At 34.0% G+C, this 25,953-nt stretch overlaps 1 protein-coding gene and 1 pseudogene across 3 annotated transcripts in view; one reads left to right on the top strand and one right to left on the bottom strand.

Annotated features, from left to right (window-relative positions):
• LOC105479619 (glutamate ionotropic receptor delta type subunit 2) overlaps nucleotides 1-25,953 on the bottom strand; it is a 1,566,744-nt gene that overhangs the window by 1,031,557 nt on the left and 509,234 nt on the right. The gene's annotated exons all lie outside the window — the stretch shown is intronic.
• On the top strand, nucleotides 5,355-6,351 carry LOC112426319 (small ribosomal subunit protein RACK1-like; annotated as a pseudogene).

Consider the following 25,953-nt stretch of genomic DNA (forward strand, 5'->3'; position numbering starts at 1 on the left):
ATCATTCATTCATTAATTCCTTTTTTTTTTTAAATTCATTGAGCATTTACACTGCTTTGCACCCTCTTAAGGGCATCAGATGCAACAATTAAGTGTGGGTCACTGCCATGAAAGGGCTTCTCTGAAATACTGGTGTCTTGGCTGGAGAAAAAAAATCATATTTAAGATAATATGATTAAAAGCTATTTAGTATCTAAACAAAATCCAGTAGTGTGAAGATACTACCAGGATGGTAGAAGATCGGGTCTTGATGGGGCTGGGAAGTGTTAAAACACATAAATGTTTATTTAACAAATAAAGACATAAGGGACCTAGTAACAAAAATTGACTCCCTCCCTCCTTTTTTTTTTTTTTTTTCCATCTCAGGATCCCTTTACATTGCTGAAAAGTATTGATTTCTCTGAAGAGTTTTTGTTTATATGGATTATAACTGTTGATGTTCCTTGTACCCAAAATTAATCTGATATTTCAAATATATATGCTTATTCATTCATTAATAATAAATTCATTAAACATTAATATAAATAACATATTTTTTGGATAAATATAAATTGTTTTAAATAAAATAGAAGAGTTTAATTGCCTACCTCTTGCAAATTCCTTGATATTTGACTTAATAGAGGATAAGTGGATTCTTTTATCTGATTTTCTACTCAATTTATTAAGAAACATACAAAATGAAATACTAGGAAGGCCCAGCTTTATATAGGAATGTAACTGGAGGGGAGAACAGTATTTCAATAGCCTTCTCATATAATTTTGGATATTTTTGATGAAACATAAAAACTCCCATCTTAGTTAGAATATGGAATCCAAAACATATCAATGAACTCTTCTCAAAGAACTCATAGTATCCTAAGGCCACACCATGAGAACACTTGGATATAAAGGAAGTAACATTAGATCAATCAAACCAATTACCAATTTATAAAAATCAGATTGCCTGTCTTTCTAATTTTTATATGAAAAACTCATGTTGTAATACTTGACATTTTATTTATTTATTCATTCATTCATTCATTTATTTATTTATTTGTTGAGACGGATTCTTGCTCTGTTGCCCAGGTTGGAGTGCAGTAGCGCGATCGCGGCTCACTGCAAGCTCCGCTTCCCGGGTTCATGCCATTCTCCCACCTCAGCCTCCCAAGTAGCTGGGACTACAGGCACCTGCCACCACGCCTGGCTAATGTTTTTGTATTTTTAGTAGAGACAGGGTTTCACCATGTTAGCCAGGATGGTCTGGATCTCCCGACCTCGTGATCCACCCTCCTCAACCCCTCAAAGTGCTGGGATTACAGATGTGAGCCACTGCGCCCGGCCAATACTTGGCATTTTAAGTCAACTAATTTGCAAATCAATATAAGGTTTTGTACAAAAGTACTAAATTAATTTACATACCTTGGTTATTTTATACAGATAATTACAAGTTGTCACACTCAAAGCGAGAATAATGTAATGCAAGTAGTCTAGTAAACTTAACTCCTATGATTCATGCATTTGACTAATATTTATTAAGAGCCTTCTAAGTCCTAGGTACTATTATGGATACTGGACATGCAGTATGCAACAAAACAGGCAAAAATAACTCCTTTTTGGAACTTACATTCCAGTGGGAATAACAGACCACAAGAGATAATTAATTAAAAAAAAAACATGTTACACAGAAGTACTACAGGCAAATATAGAGAAGGAAGTAATATAGAAAATATGGTGTGTTAGGGATCGGTGGTTGGAACGTCATTAGATGGTGCATCCAGGAAAAGCCTCAATGAGAGAGGAAGATTAATGTAAAGAGCAAAAGAGTGTTAGGAAGCAATCCATGAAGCTATCAGGGAAAAGAGTTTTCAAGGCAGAGGATAGCAAGTGCAAAGACCCTAAGTTGGATGCATGCTTTATCTGTTTAAATAAAATAGACAAAGAGAAATAAGTAGGAATTAATTCAGAGAAGGTAGGAGGAAAGGAGGAGATAGAGCAAGGGCAGATTACACAGGATTTCTAGTTCTGAAAAAGGACTTTAGCATTTACTCCGAATGAAACGGAAAACTACTGAGAATTTTGAGCAGAAGGGTGATAAGATGCCACTTGTGTTTTAACAGGATCACTCTGGCTGCTGTACTGAGTACTCACTGAAGGAGTGCGAAGTTGGAACACTCAGGATATTTTCAGCTACAAGTAGCAATATATCAAACCAAACGTGGCTTAAGCAGTTAGAGCATTTAATATTTCTCCTAACATGGGCTCCAGAAAATGAATTAAGTAGTTCCCCAATGTTGGTAAGAACCTGAAGGCTGTTTCCTATTTTGCTGATGGCACAATGTCCAGCTGTCTATTGAGCATTCCTTCAGGCCTGCATAAGGGCTGCCTTGGCTCCTTGCATTACATGCTATTTTGACAACATGGCTTCTGTTGAGGGTGGAGGTGGTTCTCTTTTATATGGGAATAATATGCAACCTAGCCTACTAAAATATCTACCTTTAAATACCCGCATGTGAATGGGAACAGTGTGACCAAGACTGGTTTTAGCCTTTCTTGTGTGATGTCACATAGCAAATAATGATAGGGGTTTGAGATGTTGCAGACTGCAGAAGCCTGGAGGTGTTCTGTTCATGGGATTTGGCCATGTTAAGACTCACTTCGCTGTTATGACAGCTGAAGAGATCAATGTCTCAGCATATTTGCAACCCACCTCAGAGCCATAGCACACCTGATAAGCAGCTGTGGCTTAGACAGGGCTGCTGCATGTGTTCATGTAACTTCGTACTTGGCCAAGAGTTTCAGTAGGGGCTGAAGCTCAATATGCATTCTTCTCAACAGTCTGTGGGCCCCAATGGAAGCTGGATTTTTTTCTGTTCATCATCCATCAGTTCATAGGATGATTTTTTATTGTAATTTGCAAAAAAAGTGCTTTTTAGACTAGTTGTACCCTGGTTTACTACTGATTTTTCATTCCTAGGCATAATTCCTGAACTAAATCAGAAGAAGAGGTGGGTGATTGTTTGAGAAGTATCTAAGTGTCTGTCATGGAAACATTTCTTAAATGGGCAGATCTATGTTAATACTTTTACTTTTTTTTTTTTTTTTTTTTTATTTGAGACAGAGTCTTGCTCTGTCGCCCAGGCTGGAGTGCAGTGGCCGGATCTCAGCTCACTGCAAGCCCCGCCTCCCGGGTTCACGCCATTCTCCTGCCTCAGCCTCCCGAGTATCTGGGACTACAGGCGCCCGCCACCTCGCCCGGCTAGTTTTTTGTATTTTTTAGTAGAGACGGGGTTTCACCCTGTTAGCCAGGATGGTCTCGATCTTCTGACCTCGTGATCCACCCGTCTCAGCCTCCCAAAGTGCTGGGATTACAGGCTTGAGCCACCGCGCCCGGCCAATGTTAATACTTTTTAAAAAAATTTATGTATTTATTTTTAATTATATATTAAGTTCTGGGATACATGTTAATACTTTTTTATTAAGAAGTTTGTGGATATTAAAAATAAATTATGGATTATAAACTTTCATATATTTATCTGTTTATCATGTCATTATTGCTATAGCATCAACCTGTTTAATAGTTTTTCTAACAAGTAACCTATTTTGATATTTTATTAATTACTGAGGAGCACAGCATGGGTTTTCCTAAAAAACAAAATGGAAGGTAAGTTTAACGTTTATAGAGGCAATTTAAAGTTCATTTCTTAGTCAATCCAAACTCTTAACATTAATTTATACAGTAGTTTATGAGTAGATATATCAGCAATTAACATAAACTAAAAGAGTAACCTTGTTACATATAAATGCAAGGGGAATGGCCTGATAAGGTATAAAGGCAGAGAGCTTTGAGGTAGGTCTGATAATTATAATTTTCTTCAGTTTTTTAAAAGAGCAATTCATGGCTTTCAACTCTTACTAAATTTTGACTAAATAAAAGTTTATCTTCAGAAACATATGTTAATAATGAATTTATTCTTTTGGGAATATAAAACCCTAGCCATGAATCTAGCACCCAAGACATAAGTATTTTCTTAGCAAAAAAGAGTGTCACAGGTATCAGGGAATAGCTGGCAAAAAAAAAAAAAAATATTGCTAGAAACAAACAAACAAAAGAAATGGGGAAAAAATATCATAGCTACTACACAGCACAGACTTAAACATTTGGAGATGATAAAGAAGATCATGTATTTTTCAAATATACAAGTAATGATAAATTTTAATAACCTCCACCAAATAGAAGAACCTAAAGGTATCTTATGGATTCTATTCAAAAAGGAAGAGAATCTCAGCCTAAGCGGGCAAAAATGCCTTTTTCTACATCTTTCTTAGCCTACAGGTCAACTCCTAACATTTCTGTTCACCTGGCCTAACCTTCATTATCTAGCTCAGACATTTCAGAGATACTTCACTTTATCCTATCTCCCCTGAATTACCAGTCAGATTGAAAATCCCTTTGTATTAGACATTACCCACAATATTAGTTATTAGGCAACCCCATAGACACCATCCCTGTTCTTACTACCGCCAGTCCCTATTCTCAATTTCATTATCAACACTGGAAGGAATTACTGATAGGATAGAGAGTATTCTGGAGTCATCACAAAAAGTACGACCTGTCAGGCACAGGGGTGGACAATGCACATTCCTAGGAGAATAGTCACATCCTTCTTATATTTTGTGGCCATTTTCTATCCATGGAAAGATAAATAAACAAAAGGGCTTGAAGGAATTTCAGAGCTTATCAGATTAGTACCTCTTTACCAACAACTAATTTATCTTATTCTTATTACTGACACACTAAAATTAACATAATTTAAGGAAGATGTAAGATGTTTTTTATTGTACAATGATCTAGATATACTTTTATTTAGAACTTTTGAGTGACCTCTTCTAATAAATATAAGTACTATTCAGGTGACAAGAAGATGTATTGGAATTTTCTAGTCAAACAGACCTGTGTTGCCATCCAGTTTCCAACCTTTCTGTCTGTGTGACTATGGACAGCCTAATTTGCTTCCCTGAGTCAGTTCCTCTCATGTCACCTATTACGGATTCAATAAATTATTAATGTTTAATAATTTATTGGCAAAAATTCTGCCATGAAATGTTCATAGTTCATAATTTTAATCCTTGTATGAATTGGCAATAGACAACTTCTCTCTCTCTCTCTCATACACACACACACACACACGACTCATAAAGGGCAAAGGGCAAACAATTCAACCCACTCCAAGATACTTTTGTACATAATTACCTTCTCCCATATTGCCCTTCACATAGACTCTAAATTACTGAAACTATTCCATCCTGTGCCTACACGTTTTACTTTTCATGTATCAAAATTTCCCTGCTTGGTTCACTTTTTTGTGGCAGGGCCTTTGCAGGACTGCTGTGGTGTTTGTCCCTCTGGTCTCTCTGAGCTACCCAGTGGCATCCTCGTTGCTGCAGTGACACCTGACCTCACCACGACGACAGAGCAGATGACCCTTTGTGACACTCTCAAAGGCCAGGAGAGCTGGGTAACCAGATCGCTACTACCCTGGACATGATACAATCCTCCTCTTGAGACAAAACCATCATCATGTGGATGTTGAGCAGGGACGAAACCAACTATGGCATCCCACAGCATGCCCTGAAGGGTCATTCCCACCTCGTCTATGACAAAATCATCTCTTGAGATGGCCACTTTTTCCTCTCAGGCTCCTGAGTTGGAAACCTGTACTTCTGGGAGCTCACACAGGGCACCACTATGAGATGATCTGTAGGCCATACCAAGGATGTGTTGAGTGTGGCCTTCTCCATTGACAACCAGAAGACTGTTTCTGGAAACTGAGATAAAACCATCATGTCATGGTTATAACCCTGAGTATATACAAATACATTAACCAGGTGGAGAGCCACTCAGAGTGGGTGTCTTTTATCCACTTTTCACCTAACAGCAACACTATCATCTCTGTAGCTAGGACAAGTTGGTCAAGGTATGGAATCCGGCTAACTGCGAGCTGAAGATGAACCACGTTGGCCACACGGGCCATCTGAACACTGTGACTGTCTCTCCAGATGAACCCCTCTGTGCTTCTGGAGGCAATGCTGACCATAACATGCCATGGGATCTCAACACAGGCAAGCACCATGATATGCTATGTGGTGAGAAAATCATCAATGCCCTGTGCTTGACCCCCAACTACTACTGGTTCTGAGCTACCACAGGCCTTGGCATCAAGATCTGGGACTTAGAAGGCAAGATCATCATAGAAATGCAGCAAGAAGTTATCAGAATCTGCAGCAAGGTGGAGCCTCCCCATTGCACCTCTCTGGTCTGCTGATGGCCAGACTGCTGGATACATAAACAATCTGGTGCAAGTGTGCAGGTGACCATCAGCGCCTGCTAGATATTTATGGCAGAATTTTAGGTTGTTTTAAACTGACTTTCTGATTTTTAAAAAATAATCTTCCTACTTCAATCATTATTAACTTCCCCAGCAGTGAAACATAAAGAGATGGGGAGAAAGTATTTAAGTGGCTGTTCATATTATGAAACACAGTTTTGCTTCAGTTGCAGGACTGCTTAGCTTGAGGACAAGTTACATGGAAATGGAAAAAGGAATCACTGCCTTTTGTTCTTGCTATGTGTGTTTTCTTATGATTGAGAGAACATTACTTAAAATAGCTTTTATAGTGCCTTATTGAGGGGGTGGGCTATATGCAGGAAGATTCCAATACAATTTGTAAGTTTATCACAGTAGAATCTGGTTTCTTGTATTACATTAATGAATATGGAAGTGAATGCCTGTAGAGTTAAAAATATTATTTTAACATTCTGTTTATATAACTCCAGGGAATTAATTTAAATCAAGCTCAATTACCTAGTAACATGGTCAAATTTAAATCTTAAACACTTTTGAGAAACTTAAAAAACACAAACAGCTACAAAAATACTGTAACGAATTCTTACATAGAATCCATGATTATTAATAGAAACATTTCATCATTTTAACTTTATTTATAAAATATATTAAGCATGACAGATAAGGTTGTCAACCATTTTGTTCTCTCTTCTAATCCCATTCCCTCATTGCCAGAGGCATTGACCATCATAATTTTGGTGTACTTCTTAATGTTGCATTTTGCTCCACATATTTTTGTATTGGAATTATTTACAAGAAGCACTCATTACCTTTGAAATAAACAAAATTTTATGAAATAGCTGGCTTAAATTATGTTGAATTAAGCCAGTTAAACACATCAATTCAAAATATCTACCTTTGGAGTATACCTAAATTTCAAATTGGCTATATATACAGTTAATTAAATTTACTCTATCAATTTCTTTATCACTATATTAAGTAAAAATCACATACTTTTTGCATCCTTCCATGCATAAGTTGTTTATAATTAGCTGTTTTATCTTAAGTATATATATTAGAGAAGATGATTATAGTATTGCTTCTAGGTTATTTTGTTAACTTGAAAATCGGATTAGATTTGTAGACATCTGATATTATATTGATACAAGAGAATAGGAAGTTTGTACAATTTAAAATAAGATTAATTATAATTTTAATAGATATTGATTTCAGTAAAAATTGAACCTGAAATTAATAGAATGTTGAAGATATTTGTATATACATCACTGTTGCCTGAAACATTGACTGTAGTACAAAGAATGCATTCTAAATAGAACCAAAGAAGTTTATCTGCTGAAATGAGACTGCAGAAGACATTACGCCACCTGCCATTTCCATGGTATTTATAGGATTCTGACATTCTCTAAGCAAAACACTTTCTATAAAGTTCATTGCAGCCAAGACTATTCACTTCTAGTAAGTACCATAAGCAAACCAGAGGTTGCATAGTGCTGTTTTCTTTCTTTGTCTTCATTTGCTGCTAACAATGTTTGAGTCATTCGGACTCTGGTAGAGTTAACTCTGCCTGTTTGATATTTTGACAAATTTTAGATTTCTGCTATCTTAACTGATTCTCTGACTTTCAGCTTAAATCTACAAGGCATTAGAGTGTCCTTTAGGATCCCTAAGATCTACTCACACTGAGTTCATAGCATTGCACTGATTCTTTTGCCTACATATTAACTCTTAGTTTCTAGACTTTCAACATATTCCAAATAAGTATGTGTGTCACAAAAGAAGCATTACATTCAAAGTTAGAAGGGAAGGGTTCTTGTCATATCCCTCTCCCCTAAAAGTCAATAAACCTTATACAACTCATTAATTTGCATGTCTCAGGGCTGTGGGCAGAACCAAATGAGAATTGAATGTGAAAGTCTTTTAATATGCAAAGCAGAGTATCTTATGCTGTCATTTGTCAGTTCTAGATTGTTTCAAGACAAGCAATGTCTTTCAAAAATGAGATTGTAAATGGTACTATGCAATTGGTAGTTAACTCATCAAAATTCTATTCATCTAAAAAATATCTGATGCTTAGTAAAAGAAAGCATATTGTAATTCTCACTATTATTCATATATTATCAAAACAAGACAGACTTTTATCATTTCTCTTCATTATGGAGTACTAGTAATTTATAAGCTTATTGCAATTAAAAACTGCTTAATACCAAATATTACTTAACTGCAAATAAGATATAAAAAGAAAAATAATAAATATTAGAAGCATCTGAGCAAAAAATATATCTCTAATTTGTTTTTGTCATCTATGTTATCATAGTAATATCCTTTCCTTCAGTTATTAGTCAAATATTTCCACGACATAGTCCTATTATCATTTTTCAAATTTATTTTGTGTTTTCTTTGAATAGTAAGAATACCATTAATTAAACTGACTCCAAATGTTAAGTATTTTACATGTTTTAGTTTATCCCCATCTTACAGGAAAATAGAGATTTCAAGAAGTTTAGTAATTAATCCAAGGTCGCATAGTTACTGAGTGAGGCTGTTGGGGTTTTATCCTGCCAATCTGATTCTAATATTCCTTTTTAAACCCTATTCACTCTTCATGCCACCCTCGTGCATGTGCCCTTTATTTCAGTCCAGTGGTTCTCAGTACCGGCTGCACATTAGAATCACTCAGAAACTTAAAACTTCTGATACCAGGACCCCTCTCTCAGCAGTTGGGGTTGAATTTGTCTGTGGGGGAAGTTTGTGGTTATGTCAGAGCATAAGTTTTAAAACCTCCCATGGGTGATTGTGATGTATAAACAGCACTAAGAATCTCAGATTCGGCCAAAATTATCCACTTTCTAGATAATTCTCTGAATGATAGTATGCTTTCCTGTTGCCATAACATTTGCTCCTGCTCATGCTCATGTTCATGCTGGGAGTAAAGTTGCCTAGTTCATAAAACAAGGACTTTAGTGTAGGATATAAATAAATAGTTCTGATTCAGTGCCCATTACTAACGTATCACAGTATTCAGGTATATATAGTGAGAATGAAGCTCTTGCAACATAAGCTTCTTCATAAATATTTAAAAATGAGAAAAACATATGTTACAGAATTATTGTGAAGGGTATATCAAGCATATAAATTACAGATACAATTATATAATTTGGGCTTCAAGACATTATTCATGTAGAAAACATGCTTCAAATATGTATTGCAAAAGGGTAGTTGTCCATAGGCAGAAATTCATTGAATATATTCATATGTGTCTGATATAACCTTCATGTTTGCCTCACACACCCAGAAGAGACATAAGTATGAAAGAGCACTCCCAGACGGGCTGTTCTGGGTGAGGTAAGAGATTTCAATGGTATAGCAACTCATCAAGTTAATATAAGAAAGGTTCCTCTGACTTCCTCATATATTTGCCACTTGCCCATTTACTTAAAAGTAAATTGAACAGCTAATAAGTTTGTGAGCAAGATCATTTCCAGGCAATACACCAAATCAGACTGTTAACTGTCCATTAGTAGAGGCAAAATAGCTCTTATTAAGTTGGGCCTTCGTTTGTAATGTCTTTTCTCATTCTACCTCCACCTGTCAAAATCTCCATCATTATCTTTCAAGAACCATCTCACATGCAATTTTTCTTTTTTTAATGTTTTCTGAATATGAAGATAATAGCTAAATACACTTCCAGTCTCTCCTGCATGGGTGAAGTTGAATACAAAATAAAAGAAGGAATCTGTATCATTCGTTCATTCATTCAAATGTAATTTATTGAGAACTAACTATACACTGGGCAAGAGGTTATGATTTTTAAAATACTGTTATTCTGCTTATCAGTTTATAGATAAGTGGGAATAACAGACATAAAGTTCACAGTTGAAGTTTAGTGTGACATCTGAGATAAGAGAAACAGTTGTGGATATAGAGATAACATAAAAAAAGAACATGATTATCAATATCTCATGTGTAGATGTGTCAGAAAAGGTTTCACACAGATAAATATGATTGAGGTCAGTTTTGCAGCATCTTTTGGATAGCATAGTTTTTAGTGAGAAACATAACATTGGCCTGACTCTACCACTTATAATTCTGTAAACTTGGATATGAAATAAAACTTCCCTGTAACTGTTTCTGCACTAAATTGCCATAGAACATAGATTAAATAATATGTGTAAAAAATTTGGCAAGGCTGGGCACAATGGCTCACACCTACAATCTCAACACTTTGGGAGGCCAAGGGAGAGGATCACTTGGGCCAAGGAGTTTGAGACTCGCATGGGCAATATAGTGAGACACCATCTTTCTCTTAAAAAACAAAAAAAAAAACAAAAAAAAAACCGGCGAATATCTAACATAAGGTAAGCCATGAACAAATCACAGTAGTTTTGTTTAGTTTTGTTACAAATCAATTAAACATTATTATAATGGCATTCCAGAGAAAATATAAGATTTGAAAAAACAAGGAAGCATAAAAAACAATCTCAAGGAATTGTCAGCAATTCTCTCAAAATTGAGCATTAGATATTTATGGGGAGAGATGGCCTTATGGGAGATATGGCTGGACAGGTAGGTTAAGACTAGAACTTAAGGGTTTTGGTAAGGTCATCCTATGGATAAAGTAATGTCATCTAGGATAAGTATAAACTTTATCCTGAAGGCAATAGGAGTAAAGTGTATTGAGAGAATGGCATTAAAAGCTTTGTAGAGAGAAATAATATGATCAAATTATAATTTTTAAACCCACAGTAATGTAGCTGATAAGAGCAGGGATAAAATGCAGTGAAAAACTAAATGAATTAAGCCAAATAAGAAAAACAAATATATAATTGCTGATATTTAAAGTTAAAGAAAATTTTAAGGGTGAATATGAGGAAGGAAACATACTACATTGAATTTAAAAAGACAGACTGAACATGAGTTAGTGGCCAACTGGATGTGAATGTGAGCAGTGTAGGGTTAATGGTGACTCCTGGGTCCCTGAATTATGTAAGTAGTGAAGGTCATTGAGTAGATTTTGAAGATAGTAGATGAAGTTCTAAGGTACATGAAGGGCAGCTAGGTAGTTATGTACAAAGTGAACCTTAGAAGAGAGAGAAGAATTGCAGATATATGTACACTATATCGTTATTTTTAAATTTACCAGCTTTTATTTGTTGTAAATTTATTTCTCCTCAATTTTCAATACAGCAGAGCTTTGTAAGTTGTTAATGAGTTTCATCTTCTACTAAATCCACAAAAACTCTTTCATAAACTAGTACTATTAGAATTCCTATTTTCCAGAAGAGTTATGTAAACTTTAAACATAAGTTATTTTATCAAACAGTAAATGATAAAAATAGAATTTGAATCTAGACCACATGAATCAAATGCCAGAACTCTCTACAAAAAAACAAAACAAAATAAAATAAAAATATTTTAGTAGCAAATATTTATGCATTGTTTCCTAGAAAATACCTAAGACATTTGTAATTTTTGTGATTTTAGCATATTTAACCTTCATATGCAAACACTCCTCCCTTCTCCCTGTGGAAGTCTTTACCAAACTCTGACATTTATTTTGCCTGGCTATGTAACAGACAATCAGTATACATAAACCTGAAAACAAGGAAACATGCATTAATGTATGAGCAATAATAAGGTTTTAATGTGAATACATTTGAAGACAAATCAGTTAAAGTACACTAGGCATAAATGGGTTAAGGTCTATCTTTAGTAAAATGTACTTTAAAAAATAATACTGCTCTTTTGTTTGTGTGGGGTATTTTTGTTCATTTGTTTGTTTAGTTGGTTGTGTTTTTTGCTTTTTTTTTTTTTTTTTTTTTGAGACGGGGTCTTGCACTGTCACCCTGGCTGGAGTACAGCGGTATGATCATGGCTCACTGCAGCCTGAACCTCCTGGGCTCAGGTGATCTTTCCACCTCAGCCTCCGAAGTAGCTGAGACTAGAGGTACACACCACAATGCCGAGTTAGTTTTTATTTTATTTTGTTTTGTTTTTTTTGTAGAGATGAGGTATCATCATGTTGCCCAGGCTGGTATTGAACTCCTTTGTTCAAGCAATCCCCCTGCCTCCGCCTCCCCAAGTATTGGGATTACAGGCATGAGCCACTACACCCAGCCCCAATCTTTAAGTATAATAAGATTATAACATTTAAGAAATCAATATGTATTAGTACAACATTTTATAACATTCAAAGATGGAAATCTAAAGTAAATTTCCTATACCTGCCTTTATTTAAATTAATAGAAAAATCAATGTGTGGCATGATCTTATCAAAGGTAGAAACTTATATGTTTAACTAGCTGATACCAAGACTTGTCATTTGTCTTTCTGATGTTTAAAGTAGCTACCTTCTAGCTTTCAGCAAACCCATTTTATTAACTTTCAAATTGGTCACTCATAAATCAAATATTGACTTTATATACACCCATACATGCCCACACATGCTCATACACATACTAAGCAAAATAATGTGCACTTATGTAACACAGTTATCTTTAATGCTTAGGACATATCTTGTGCACATAAAATGTCAAAGATAAAGTTTACATCATAATAATAATACCATGGAGAAACATAGTAATATTTATTTGAGATTTTTAAAAAATCCTGGGCACAAAAGGAATGATAAGAATGTATTTCTATCTTGCAAGAAATTCTGATTTGTTCAAAGAGTCAATAAATAAGTATATCGTGCCAATTATGAATATATTGATTATCACATCCAAATCCACCCCCCATTGCCTGCTCTACAATAATGGAGATGGGTTTGATAAATATTTCTTCCTTGTAAACTTGCACATTCTGAGCTCTGTGAGTACATGACATTGGAGGGACACTAGAGGAAGAAAGGTTTATCTTTCTGGTCCTAGTGTGCTCCTCTCAGCATAAGGCTTCTTTCATACCTGGCTCCTATAGCACATGGTGGCTAGAAGCACCCAGGCACTCTGTCTGATGGCTTTTCAGTGAGTTCTGAAGCTCAGCACTTCCTGTGGATGGCGTCTTCCACACCCCCTTACGTGGCTTTGCATTCACTTTCAATGTGCAATCTCCTTGTGGATAGCATTTTCCATTACCCTCTGAGATGGCAAAGCAGTGGAGTGTTGCCAGTGAGGCACCTTTACGTAGATGGCACCCCTTAGATGGCTTTGAAGAGGAGTGCTGCTGGTGAGGATCCTCCCTATGGGTGACTCTTTTGGAATCCCAGAGGAAAACATTTCCAACAAGTCCTGCTGCCCCAGCACCTCAACAATTTGTCCACCAGCCAGTGAGCCACAGGCATGTCCTCGCAAATAAAGTTTGGATATCAGCCTTGCCGAGGGTAAGGAGGTTCTTTTGGGGGGCCTCTCAGCTTCAGAGGCAATGGTTTCTCCTTATAATTACTATTGCTGTGTTATTTAGAGTCATCTTTAGTTATTAATAGCTAATCTTCCATTACATAAATACTGTATTATATCTATTGATTCTTTATATTAAACTTTCTATCTTCAAATTACTGTGTGGGTTCTATCTGTTTGTGGGCCTCAGACTACCACATACATCAAAAGTAAAATAAGATGCAATCTAAGGATCAAGTAGCAATAATACAAGACACGAATACCAAATGTGCCCACCCCATGGCATAAAAGAAACAGCAGGTGCTGTAACAGAAAATGAAAGTATCAGTAAAACGCTTCATGGACTTTGGGTTACATCTCTAAGGATAGAGGACTTTTTTTTTTTTTTTTTTTTTTTTTTTTTTTTTTTCCAGATAGAGAAGAACAGGGAAAACTTTCTGTGAATGGCTTAACAAAGGAACTCTCCTTACATTGTTAGGGAATCAATGAGCAGGAACAGAGAACTGGCAGGGTAAATGTAGAAGATTAATTAGGCTAGAAATATATGGTAAGATCAATTACAAGGGATCTTTCAATTTGATGTCAAGGATTTTGCACATATTATATAGATACTGGTAAGCTAAACAGATTTTCACCTAAAATATGTTTCCTTTAGAAACTCAGTTTTATATTAGGTACTCTATCTGTGGACACTGACGTACAATATGCTTCTGCTTGCTTCTAAAATGAAATCATATGCTTACATCTTAAAAAGTGTGTGTGAATGTGTGTGTGTGTGTGTGTGTGTGTGTGTGTGTGTGTGTGTACTGAAGTTACATGAAGAATTCTGATAAATCTGCATGGATATAAATATGTATTCAAAAGCAAAGCAGCTGAAATAATTTGTCAATGATACCAGATACTAAGAACATTATTTGTATTATGAATATTTCTATTTTTACATCTTGTTAAAATATACAAATGGCAGGTGTTATGAACTGAATGTTTGTATATCCAAACACTTTTATATGTTGAAATCTAATCCCAACAGCATATGGAGGTAGGGCCTTTGGGAGATAATTAAGTAGAGCCTATTAATGAAATTAAGTACCTGTATAGCTTGCTCTCTTTCTTATGTGAGGATATAAGTTGGCTGTTTGCAACAAGGAAGAGGGCTTGCCCCAGAACCTGACCATGCTGACGTTCTGATCTCACATGTCTAGCCTTCAGAATTGCTAGACATAAATGTCTGTTGTTTAAGCATCCCAGTCTATGGTAATTTGCTATAACAGCCTAAATGGACTAAAACAGTGGGAGAACAGAAAACGTATTTTTGTCTAATTTCCTTCACAGTCCATATTGTAAACATCAGTTATAGTTTAAGAACTGCAGGACATAAAGATTTGACATTTCAAGATAGAGTCTGATGGAAATCTAAAGGTATATACACATATCTTAAAAAGCCACAAGTAAAAGTGCACGTTATTGACTATCTAGAGGAACAGAAATGAGTCCTGGATACTATCAAAGTCATAAAATGACATAAAATGGATATTCCATAGGGGTTCAGAAAATGCATTCTTTTCCCATTTTGTTAAGCTCTGAGTGAGACTGAACTGTCAAACACCTGTCAAGTAGAAGGAAACTTCAAGCAACACCTTCAAGAAGTAGCAAATTAAGTATATGTCAACGAGTTGTTGTACTGAATGGGAATGTCAAACATGCCAGAATTATAGACACTTTCTGTATCAAGTTGCAAGATTATTTATAAAGGGATGTGTATCTGCACAGCATAAATCAAGTTTTCATTCCTCTGATGCTAGTGATCTTATCATCATTATATATGAATCAGCCTGGATAAGAAAACAAAAATCACCATATAAAGTTGCTTTATTAAAACAGAGGTATTATGTTAAATTAATTATTGGTATTGAAATACTGCATTTAAAATCACAGTGGCAATAGTGTAATGAAAATATACATATAAAATTTGCATTTCTATTTCTTATGGTTTCATCCATGTGTTGATTCTAATTTTTAAAACCAAATACATTTCCATTTTCTCAGGGAAGTGAGTTCCTATCACCAAAAATACCCTCCTCCCATGGAAAGAATGTTTTGATTAAATCTATTTCCCTCTTTTTTATTTATCTGATTTGGTAGATCATTTTCACGGCTTAAGGATGTTTTTATAATCTGTATTACAACATCAGATTAAAGTGATTTATTTTTAAATGTCTAAACTGACATATATCTGACTCACAGATAATAAACATCCACTTACCTTTCTTGGGAAAACGCTGATACTCGTATATTAAATATCTTCACATATTTATTTGAAAATCAGGGTTCCTAATAAGCTATTGTTAAAAATAACATTCATTAACGTTCACATAAATGTTGTACAGATTTTCTCAGATGAAGACTTTTTGGCACATGTTATTTTTAATATATGGAATATTGTAGGCAGCAAACAACTGGAGTTTACTTATACAAAATGCCTATTCTCAAGTCATAAAAATTTGGTAGATGATCCTTACTGGTATTGCCTCTCAGATGACTGAATGTCACAGTCTCTAATTATAGATAAGCAAAGTTTTAAAAATGAATCTAAGCGTGAAGAAATACTTCACGATTTTGAATTATTTGGTTACCTTTACACTGCTTTTAAGTTGTTAACAGACATTTGTTCAATGATAGTTACATTGTTAAATATGTCTCCCATTTTCATATGATTTTACATTAATTGTCACCTGTTTATATCTTACAACAAAATTATAATCTAAAATGCAATTACTCTAACTGGCATGAGTTCGTGAAGAAAAAAATCATATAGGTCAAATTTCCTGACTTATTATTCAGCCATCAGTACAATTCTGGACCTCTAGAGAAAAACACAAACACTAAGTCAATTTGTTTTTGAGAAATACCAGGATATATGGAATCATTTAGGTAAATTTGAGGGCTAATGACTGATTTGATATACATTTCAGTTTATCTCAGTGCATAGACCATTACAAAAATAATGTCTTCCCTCACATTTTGTTTTAATGCATGTATAACATACAAAATACAAAAGAAATAGTAATGAAAGCAATTTTACAGATAATACTGAAAATATTAAGTCAAAGAAAATTTAGGTATGAAATATACTAAAACACAGAATTTTCCTTTACTAATGCTTATACACTGGAGTCAGAGTAAAAAAAAATGATATAGATATGTTTTACTATTATTTAAAAGAAAAATTATAGTATAAATCTACATTTCTAGTTAGAAAATGATACTTTTTGTTTCAAGGATTTTAGGGATAGATGCATACTGCAAAAATATATTTTGGATTAAGTAACTAAATGCTCTATGATTTATCTTAGATATGGTACCAGGTGGACTAAAACCTTGATTTCAGGCCAGGCACAGTAGTTCATGCCTGTAGTCCCAGCACTTTGGGAGGCCAAGGCAGGTGGATTGCTTGAGGTCCGGAGTTTGAGACCAACCTGGCCAACATGGTGAAACTTCATCTCTACTAAAGTACAAAAATTAGCCATACTTGGTGGCGCGCACCTGTAGTCCCAGATACTCTGGAGGCTGAGGCGTGATAATCACTTGAACCCAGCAGGCAGAGGTTGCAGTGAGCCAAGATTATGCCACCGCATTCCAGTCTGGGCAACAGAATGAGACTGTCTCAAAAACAAAATATGAAATAAAAATGTAAGAAAACAACAAGCAAAAAAATTAAAACCTTGATTCCTGCTAAAGAGAAATGTACAAAAATAGTTGTATTCTCAAAGTTGCTATTTTACTTCCATTCATTTTTCTTACTGTGGTAAGAATTCATAAGATTGTCTATGAATCAGATTTATACATAACCTTGTATATCTACAATTGCCTCATGAATTTTATAGTTTATGGGCTACCAATAACAGTGCCAATGTGAAAAATGACAAAAAGTCATTGACACTTCTTTTTATTCATGTTTAAAAATTGTATTATTTCAGTAGCTTTAGGGGTACAAGTAGTTTTTAGTTAAATAGATAAATTGTGTAACGATGAAGTCTAGGATTTTAGTGCAACTGTCACATGAGTAGCACACATTATGCCATTTTTAAAAAATTCTTAAAGTGTGCTGTAACTCCTAAAAATGAAAATATCTAATTGTGGTTAAAAAAATTTTAAAAGAACTCATAAATTAAAAGGATAAGTTTCGTGAAATGTGAAAAAAAAGTGCATCCTAAAAATCTCTAATTTTATCAAATTAGAAACTATAACTGAATGAATTTTCAAAAAATTATAAGTTCTTTCAGAGACATAAGTGGCATTCAAACTTATATTGTTAAATCAAATATTAGATGATATAAATTATATTAAATAGTCACAACATTGAAGTCATATTAAATCTGATGAAAACTATGCTTATATTTAATTGAAATTATGTTTAAAGTTGAAGAATTATCAATAGAACCCTCAGCATCCATCAGATGAAATATTGTACTTTCAAAACTGAAAAGTGAACAGGACCAACATTTGTTGAACATCTACAAGGTGTCAGGTCAGACATTAACAGGAATTATTAAGATTATACTTCACTATACCTGGTGATATAAATATTACAATACATTTATAACATAAACTATACATTTTTAGATGCAATAAAGAATAAAATAGTGGAAAGATGCATGAGTTTTGTAGGTAATACCTTCAACTGCAGACTAATGCAACGATAGTGATACAGTGGACAAACAACAGCACAAGGTAATTTTAAAATAATATCTTGTTTTATCCTATTTCTGTTACATTTGCCAATGTGAGATCAAGAAGATTATTCATGGTATTTTTCAAACTGGGGCTGGATGGTCACCTATCAGGAGTACTGCCAAATGGAACGCTGCAATTTAGAACAGAAGACCATTTCGGAGGTCTCCTTCAAATCTAAGAATCCAGGATTTGAAATATTCAGGAAAGCTAATCAGCTTCCCCAAAATATTAAATGTATATTCAATACTGTATCTCACAAATAATTGCAATCACTAACTGTATGAGTATGCACTAAACTGACATTTGGGTTAAAGAAGATTCCAATAAATATTTATTCCACATTCCATGATAGTGAATTTTTAGTATAGTTCCTTGACAATTGTTCCCTCAGAATTTTTTATGCAGGTTCAATTTACTGATTATTTTCATACTCCTAAGGCTCAATTAAAATTTATTTTTATTTGCAAAGTGGCTCAAAGTCTTAGCCATAAAAACTAAGATTTTTTAGTTTTAAATACTACTACATGCTATCTCTTAAAATGTTTGTTCTAAAGGGCATGGATAAGAAAATATTAACAAAATGTGATGCTTTTGAAGAGACAATTTAGGAAGATATTATATTAATATTTTGGCAGAGTGTCTTTTCTTGCTGAAATCATGGACCCATTTCTGCAATTATACTATGTGAAGATATTTGTAAATTATGGTTAAAATTAAGGAAATTCATTTTTATACCCTATTTGATTTGTAAATTTGTTTGACCAAAATGCTCTCATCTAGGATATCCTTTGAGTGACTCTCTTTTATTTCTTCACTTATCCTGGCGTAAATATTGGCCCAAAATATTTTGTTTTATCCTGCTGAGAATATAAGTTTCTCAGTGTTAGCCAACGTGGGAATAAAAGAGTAAAAAAAAATTTCACAATCTTTTGCAAAACTTTGCCTCTATTGACGTGTGCATTTTGCTGGGTGAAAGCACCCAGATAGTTCATGTTCTGTGACCTCAAAACAATAGTGTGTATAATGTGGACATGAGATTGAACCCAATACTTCAGTTATTTCCAGTACATTGACCTTTTAATTCAGTTGTACAGTTCTCTGGTCCTGTTTATAAACTTAAGCTCCACAAAAATAAAGCAGAAACAATGAGTTCACTTTGACTTGAAAGTTTCTTCCAAAATGGAAGTTGCCTTTTCTAATTAAATCACTTCCTTTGTTTAAATTTTACATCCCCTAAACATGTTTATTTCTAATAAAAAATAATTCTGGTGAAATATTTGTAGGCAGTGTTAATCGTATATGCTGATCTTATGACTAAATAATAAATTCTGACTTAAATTTATACCTTATTGGTACCATAAAATGTTTGACCTTTTTATTACTTTCCTATTGATTCTGCAACAAATTACCAAAAGCTTAGTGGCTTACCTACACATGAATACATTCTCTTATAATTCTAGAGGCCAGAAAACCGAAATGGATCTTACGGAGCTAAAATAAATGTTTCAACACTGCTGTGTTCCTTCTGGAGGCTTTTCTTCCAGTCTCTAGTGATACCCGCATACCTCAGCTTATACCCGTTTCTTCCATCTTCAAAGTCAGCAGTTGTAGCACCAAAACATTTCTCTCGTGCTCTGACACTTTTATCTCCCTCTTATAAGAACCCTTATGATTACAATATAACCACCCAGATAATCTAGGAAAATCTCCCCATTTCAAAATCCTTAATGAAATTATATCCATAGAGTCCTTTTTGCAAGTAGGTAATATGTTCACAGGTTTGGGGGATTAGAACATGGGCATATTGGGGAGACATTATTCTGCCTACCACAATACTTAATAACGTTCATTTAAGCTGCTTTCTATACAATAATACACAGACACAGACACGTACACACACACGCACACGCATAAACACGTAGGTAAATGTAGAATTTAGAATAACTATGTCTAAAAGAAAACTCGAAGTTGTTATAGTGGTATCTTTCCCCTGCTGATTCTCTTCTGTCTAATTATTTCTACAGCACATCTTATCAACATCTCCTTTCACTTACAATTTGAGGGGACATCTTTGCATATATGATAAATTAATTGACCAATGTCTCATGTCATGGTCATCTCTTTTGGTAGTGCTTTTGTATTTTTTAATATTAGAGCTTATATTATGTGTATAAAATCTTCACATATTCTCCATTTGAGAAATATTCCAATTACAATTTTTGTATTCAATGCTTACTTTTTGCCTTTTCTTGCTGAGTCACTGATACTTATTTTGATAGTGTTTGTAAATGTTTTGCATATCACATGTAAAATATTCACACTGAAAGAAAACATACTAAAAATATAAAAATTGGTACGAACTTCAATCAACACATATGTTGCCTAGGTAGTTTTATTTTTTATGAGTTCTCTGAAAATAAGCAAAGGGTACACTTTATCTGTATGCACGATATACAGATATTCCAGAAAAAAATTATATTAAAAAATTGGCGCTGTAAGCCAAAATTTAAATAATCAATTTAAGTAGAACTCATATTGTTCAGATGATCAAATGACAAGAAAGCAATATGTTCTTAAATGTTTAAGGCAAATACATATATTGAGGAATGATCATATAACCCGAAATTTGGAACAATATTGGACGAGTATGTAGAAAACTGAGCCCTTACAATTTCAAGAGAATAAAAGATGATCGATTTTCCAGATAAGAGATGAACAATTGATGTATTTCTTTTAAATTCCCTATTCTATCCAAAATGCACGTTTTTATGTCCCACAACATATGTCATAGCTGCTTTCATCCCCAGACTTTTGTTTTTTTGGGGTCTCTGAAATAACTTGACCTCTGACCTCTGCCTATCTAAATATTATATAACTTCAGTTTCAATTATAATAATAACTTGCCTTGAGTTAATCATCTAATGTCCCTGAAGTTTTGTTTTCATATCTGCAAATTACGAATAATACTTAAACTTAATTGCAGAAGTTTTGAAATTTCAAGCAAAATACTATTAGAAATAATACTGAAGTAAAACTATTTTTTCCAATTATGAAATGCTGTTCAAATAATAACTATTAATATCTTAGATTATATTTGGGATGTACCATATATGTCAGGCTCTTATATGTCTTAGGTCTTAATTATTATACTTAGCACATAACATAAATTTCAAATAAGATACGTTACTTGGTAGAAAAGAAAATATATATTGTAATAGTGGAGACAGAAATATAAAAGAGAAGGGTTTTTTTCTTTTTTTTTAAACACATACTAGGAAGGGGGTCAGCAGAAGGTATGATGGAGGAAGAGCACTGATGTCAGTTTTGGAACAATAGATGAAAATAAGTCTATTGCATTTATACAATCCTTTAATATAGACAGCAAGAACTATATAACCACAAGTCTCCGGTGTATTTTGAAAAATTCTTTGTGTAAGAGATAGTTTTCTAACCCTTCTTTCAGTAGCATAAGGAGTGAATGGAATCTCTTAAGGTAATGAAAATGTGATTTATTTAGATGTCTGTGTGTGTGTGTGTGTGTGTGTGTGTGTGTGTGTGTGTGTGTGTGTAGATAGCCTACTTCCTAATAGGTTTGACATAGTTTATAATAAAGATGCAATATAACCCTTAAATCACAGTAGATATAAAAGTGCCAAGAATAAATGATATTTGAGAGAAATATTGTTTCAGATAATTTAGAATTTTGGGAATTTGTATAAATTTGAACATAATGATAACAGAAAAGATCAGTACGAAATATGATTGTGTAGTGCCAGGAACGTAATAGTAGGGAGAAAAAACAATAAATATGATTTGTAGAGTTGAAAGGGAAATCAAAGAGATAATTTGAACACTTCGAAAAAGAGCTCAAAAAAACAACATATAGATAAACTGTGAGAAGCGTCAAAAAGAGGAAATTACTTTTTTTTCCTTTCTTTTAAGAGACAGAGTTTCACTTTGTCACTCAGGCTGGAGAGTACAGTGTCAAGGTCATAGCTCACTGCCTTCAACTTCTTGGCTAAAATGATTCTGCTCCCTGGGCCGCCCAAAGTGCTGGGATTACAAGCATGAGCCACCGCACCAAGCAAATCATCTTCCTTTAAACACCGTATAATAGGATTTTTAGAGATCAAGAGAACTTTAGAGGATCTAAATTCAGAATTTCCCAAACTATGTCTCCAAAATACATTTTATTCGTTGGCATTTCTTTTATCAAGTCACAGATCATATACATCTGTAAAAAGTACCTCAAATGAAAGAAATGCTTTCGCTACATAAATTCTCAGAGCCAACGCTGATGTGTCTTCAGGAGAAGGATGTTGTTTTTCCCAAATGTATTTGACCACAGTTCTCTTTTTATAGTAATTTCTATTAACACCAAAACCAGCCATTTTTTGTGTTGGGAACAATGAGAAATCCCAATTTAATCCATTCCTTTTATTTATGCTATTTTTTAAAAAAACTGTATAAATGAGGTAGTTGAGGCACAGAGAGAGAGGAAAAAAAAGTACCAAAAATCACACAGAAAGTTGGTGAAAGAGGAGTAATGACATGGTTCTAAAAAGCTGCACTGCAGTAGGTATTAGATGGATAAACATAAGCAAATTTAATCTGTTTCTTAGTTTCATCATGTAGAAAATGAGATGATAATAGTACCTATCTGCTAGACTTGTTTTGAGTATAAATTAATTAATACTTGCAAAGCTTAGAATAGCTTTGGCCCATAATAAAAATCAGAAGAAATATTAGCCAGTATAAGTATTAGTAATGGAGTTTAGGCAATAACAAATAACCACATAAAGTTGAATAATGTAAGTTATCATTCCCATCAATTTTTCATCTTAAATGCTAACTGCTGACCTAGTAACAATAAAGACAAAATTGTTATTAAATTAGGTTATTAAATTTAGGCTCCAGCCTATTTACAAAAAGACTTCAAGTAGGACACTTATGAATAAACTATAAATACTTTACTTCCCACTTGCAGTTGCATTTGCAAACTCACAAAGCAATCTTGGTGAATTAATTAAGTTATATGATACTTGCTACTTTTTAGTTCTGTTTCCCATTTCTCATTTATATCCAGAGAATACAGAATTAAAGCAGTCTTACAGGAGAATACTAATCAAGAAAGCAATTTCTTACTCAAAAGAAAAATAGTTTATTAAAATTCACATACTAAATTTTGCTGTTATTGTTAGACTATGTATCTGTACATAAAATCACCTAATAATTTAATCATTATTTTTACTTATAACCAAACTAGACCACAATATCTTCTACAGAATTTTTCTCCTGACATATGATATAAATGACATTCAGCTCATAAATTGCCAGTATTCATATCTATTATAATTGCAATCCTTAAAACTAGAACTACTTTGCACTTACGCAAAAAAATATTAATGGTTATCTCCGAATTAAATCCATCCTTTGAAATGTTTTGTAAAATACAATAATTAAATAGAATATTTTTCCATACGATTTAATTACTTTAAGAGCATAATAAGATTATCTGTTTACAAAAAAATGATATGACCTCATTTTCAAAGAAGGTCTTGGAAGACATCCTTATCAAGTTAAGGTAAAGTCATTAGGGTGGGCCTTAATCCACCTTCACTGGTGTCCTTATCTGAAGAATGAAATTTGGATGCAGATACACACAAAAATAATACAATGTAAAGACACAGGCACAGAAGCAAGTCTGGCTTGTGGCAGCATCACTCCAATCTCTGCCTCTATGAAGCCCAGTTTGGAGTGATGCTGCCACAAGCCAGGAAAGGCTAGGGGCTACCAGAAGCTAGATGGCACAGAAGAATCCATCCCTAGAGGCTTTTGAGAGAGCATGACTCTGCTGGCATCTTGATTTCAGACCTCTTGCCTCCGTAACTGAGAGAGAATAAAGCCTCATTATCATTTGAAGCCACCCAGTTTGTGGAACTCTGTTACAGCAGCTCTAAGAAACAAATACAAAAAGATTGCATTGCTGTATACCTTTTAGCATTCAATGCAATAAAAGCAATTACTTTCATACCTGGGGTCTCCCTTAAAAACAACAAGAAGATAAACACATGTGAATAGGTTCCAGATAGAAGCAAAAATAAAATGCTCTGAAAATCTTTTCACTGAACTTAAAATTATATAGACACACAAGAAAAGTTATTACATGAGGAGGTACAAAGATTGGTGGATAGGGTACTTGAATTTCTAGAAATACAATTATTTATAATGACATATGGGTTACTTATTATTATGAAGAGTAAAACAAAAATGACATCAAAATAACATATTTTCTTTCCCATATTTGTCATATTTAACACTGAATCTATATAAATAAACTTCTATTTACATTTGTGTTAAAACTCCATGATATTGAAACAAAATATGCATTGTATAATATCTATCCAGGAAAACTCTTGAATTACCCCTTATTGTTGTGATCACAAAGGGATATTGAATTCCTTAAAATGGTAATCTCACTATGAAAATGGAAATAGAATGCCAGCTTTGGTTAACAGCTACCAATTCTTTATTTTTCTTCTACTTCAAATTTTGTACGGAAAAAATAGCACTATATTAAGAGGAAGTTAGTACGAAAAGATTGAGAACATCCCTCTAGAGAGAAAAACAAAGTCTCTAAAAAATATCCTGATATTACCTAGACATCAAATATTGTCTTCAAAACAGGAAGCTAGCAATAAATAGTTCTATCTCTTAGATCTGTGAGGGCAATCTTGGGTTTTCTCATATGAACTTTCTTTGGGATTCACATATGGTTCTACATATTAATGAAATAGAAAAATGCAGCAGAAATACCATTCCTCGTTGTTCAGACTTATTCTAAGGCTCTATCCCTAACCTCCTCCCATTGGAATGAAGAGGCTTGGTAATAACAGAATCAGCAGCATATCGTGGAGGCAACTTCCCTACTTGATTTGAAAACTTAGTATAAAACTGCTATAACCAAACAGTATGACATGCTCAGAAGAATAAAATAATAGAGAGCTGGGAAACACAATAGGGAGCCCACAAATAGATCCAAATATATATTGACAACTTATTGTGTGAAAAGCAAACTTTAGCTTTGTAATGCAGTAGAAATAGAATTACTTGTATCATAACTGGAATTGGTTCAATGGCTGTGCTAAAACAATATCACTGGATTCTCCTTCAGCAATAATGATTATGATATATACTAGATAGAGCAGATTTTAATGCAAAAAGTACAACTAGCAAAGGGCTGGTTGGAGGGACTGATAAATACACAAAGCACAGAGAATTTTTAGGACAGTGAAACAATTTTGTATAACACTATAATGGTAGATATATGTCATTATGTACCTTTGTGAAAGCCACTAGAATGTACAAAACCGCGAGTGAATTCTAATGTAAACTATGGAATTGTGTGATAATAATGTGTCAATGTAAGTACATCAATTGTAACAAATGCACCACTCTTCTGTAGAATGTTGATAATGGAGAAGGCTCTGAGTGTATGTAGGGACAGGGGCTTTATGGAAAATCTCTGTACCTTCTAGTCA

Source organism: Macaca nemestrina, chromosome 3, assembly GCF_043159975.1.
Source record: "Macaca nemestrina isolate mMacNem1 chromosome 3, mMacNem.hap1, whole genome shotgun sequence".
Classification (NCBI taxonomy): Eukaryota; Metazoa; Chordata; class Mammalia; order Primates; family Cercopithecidae; genus Macaca; species Macaca nemestrina.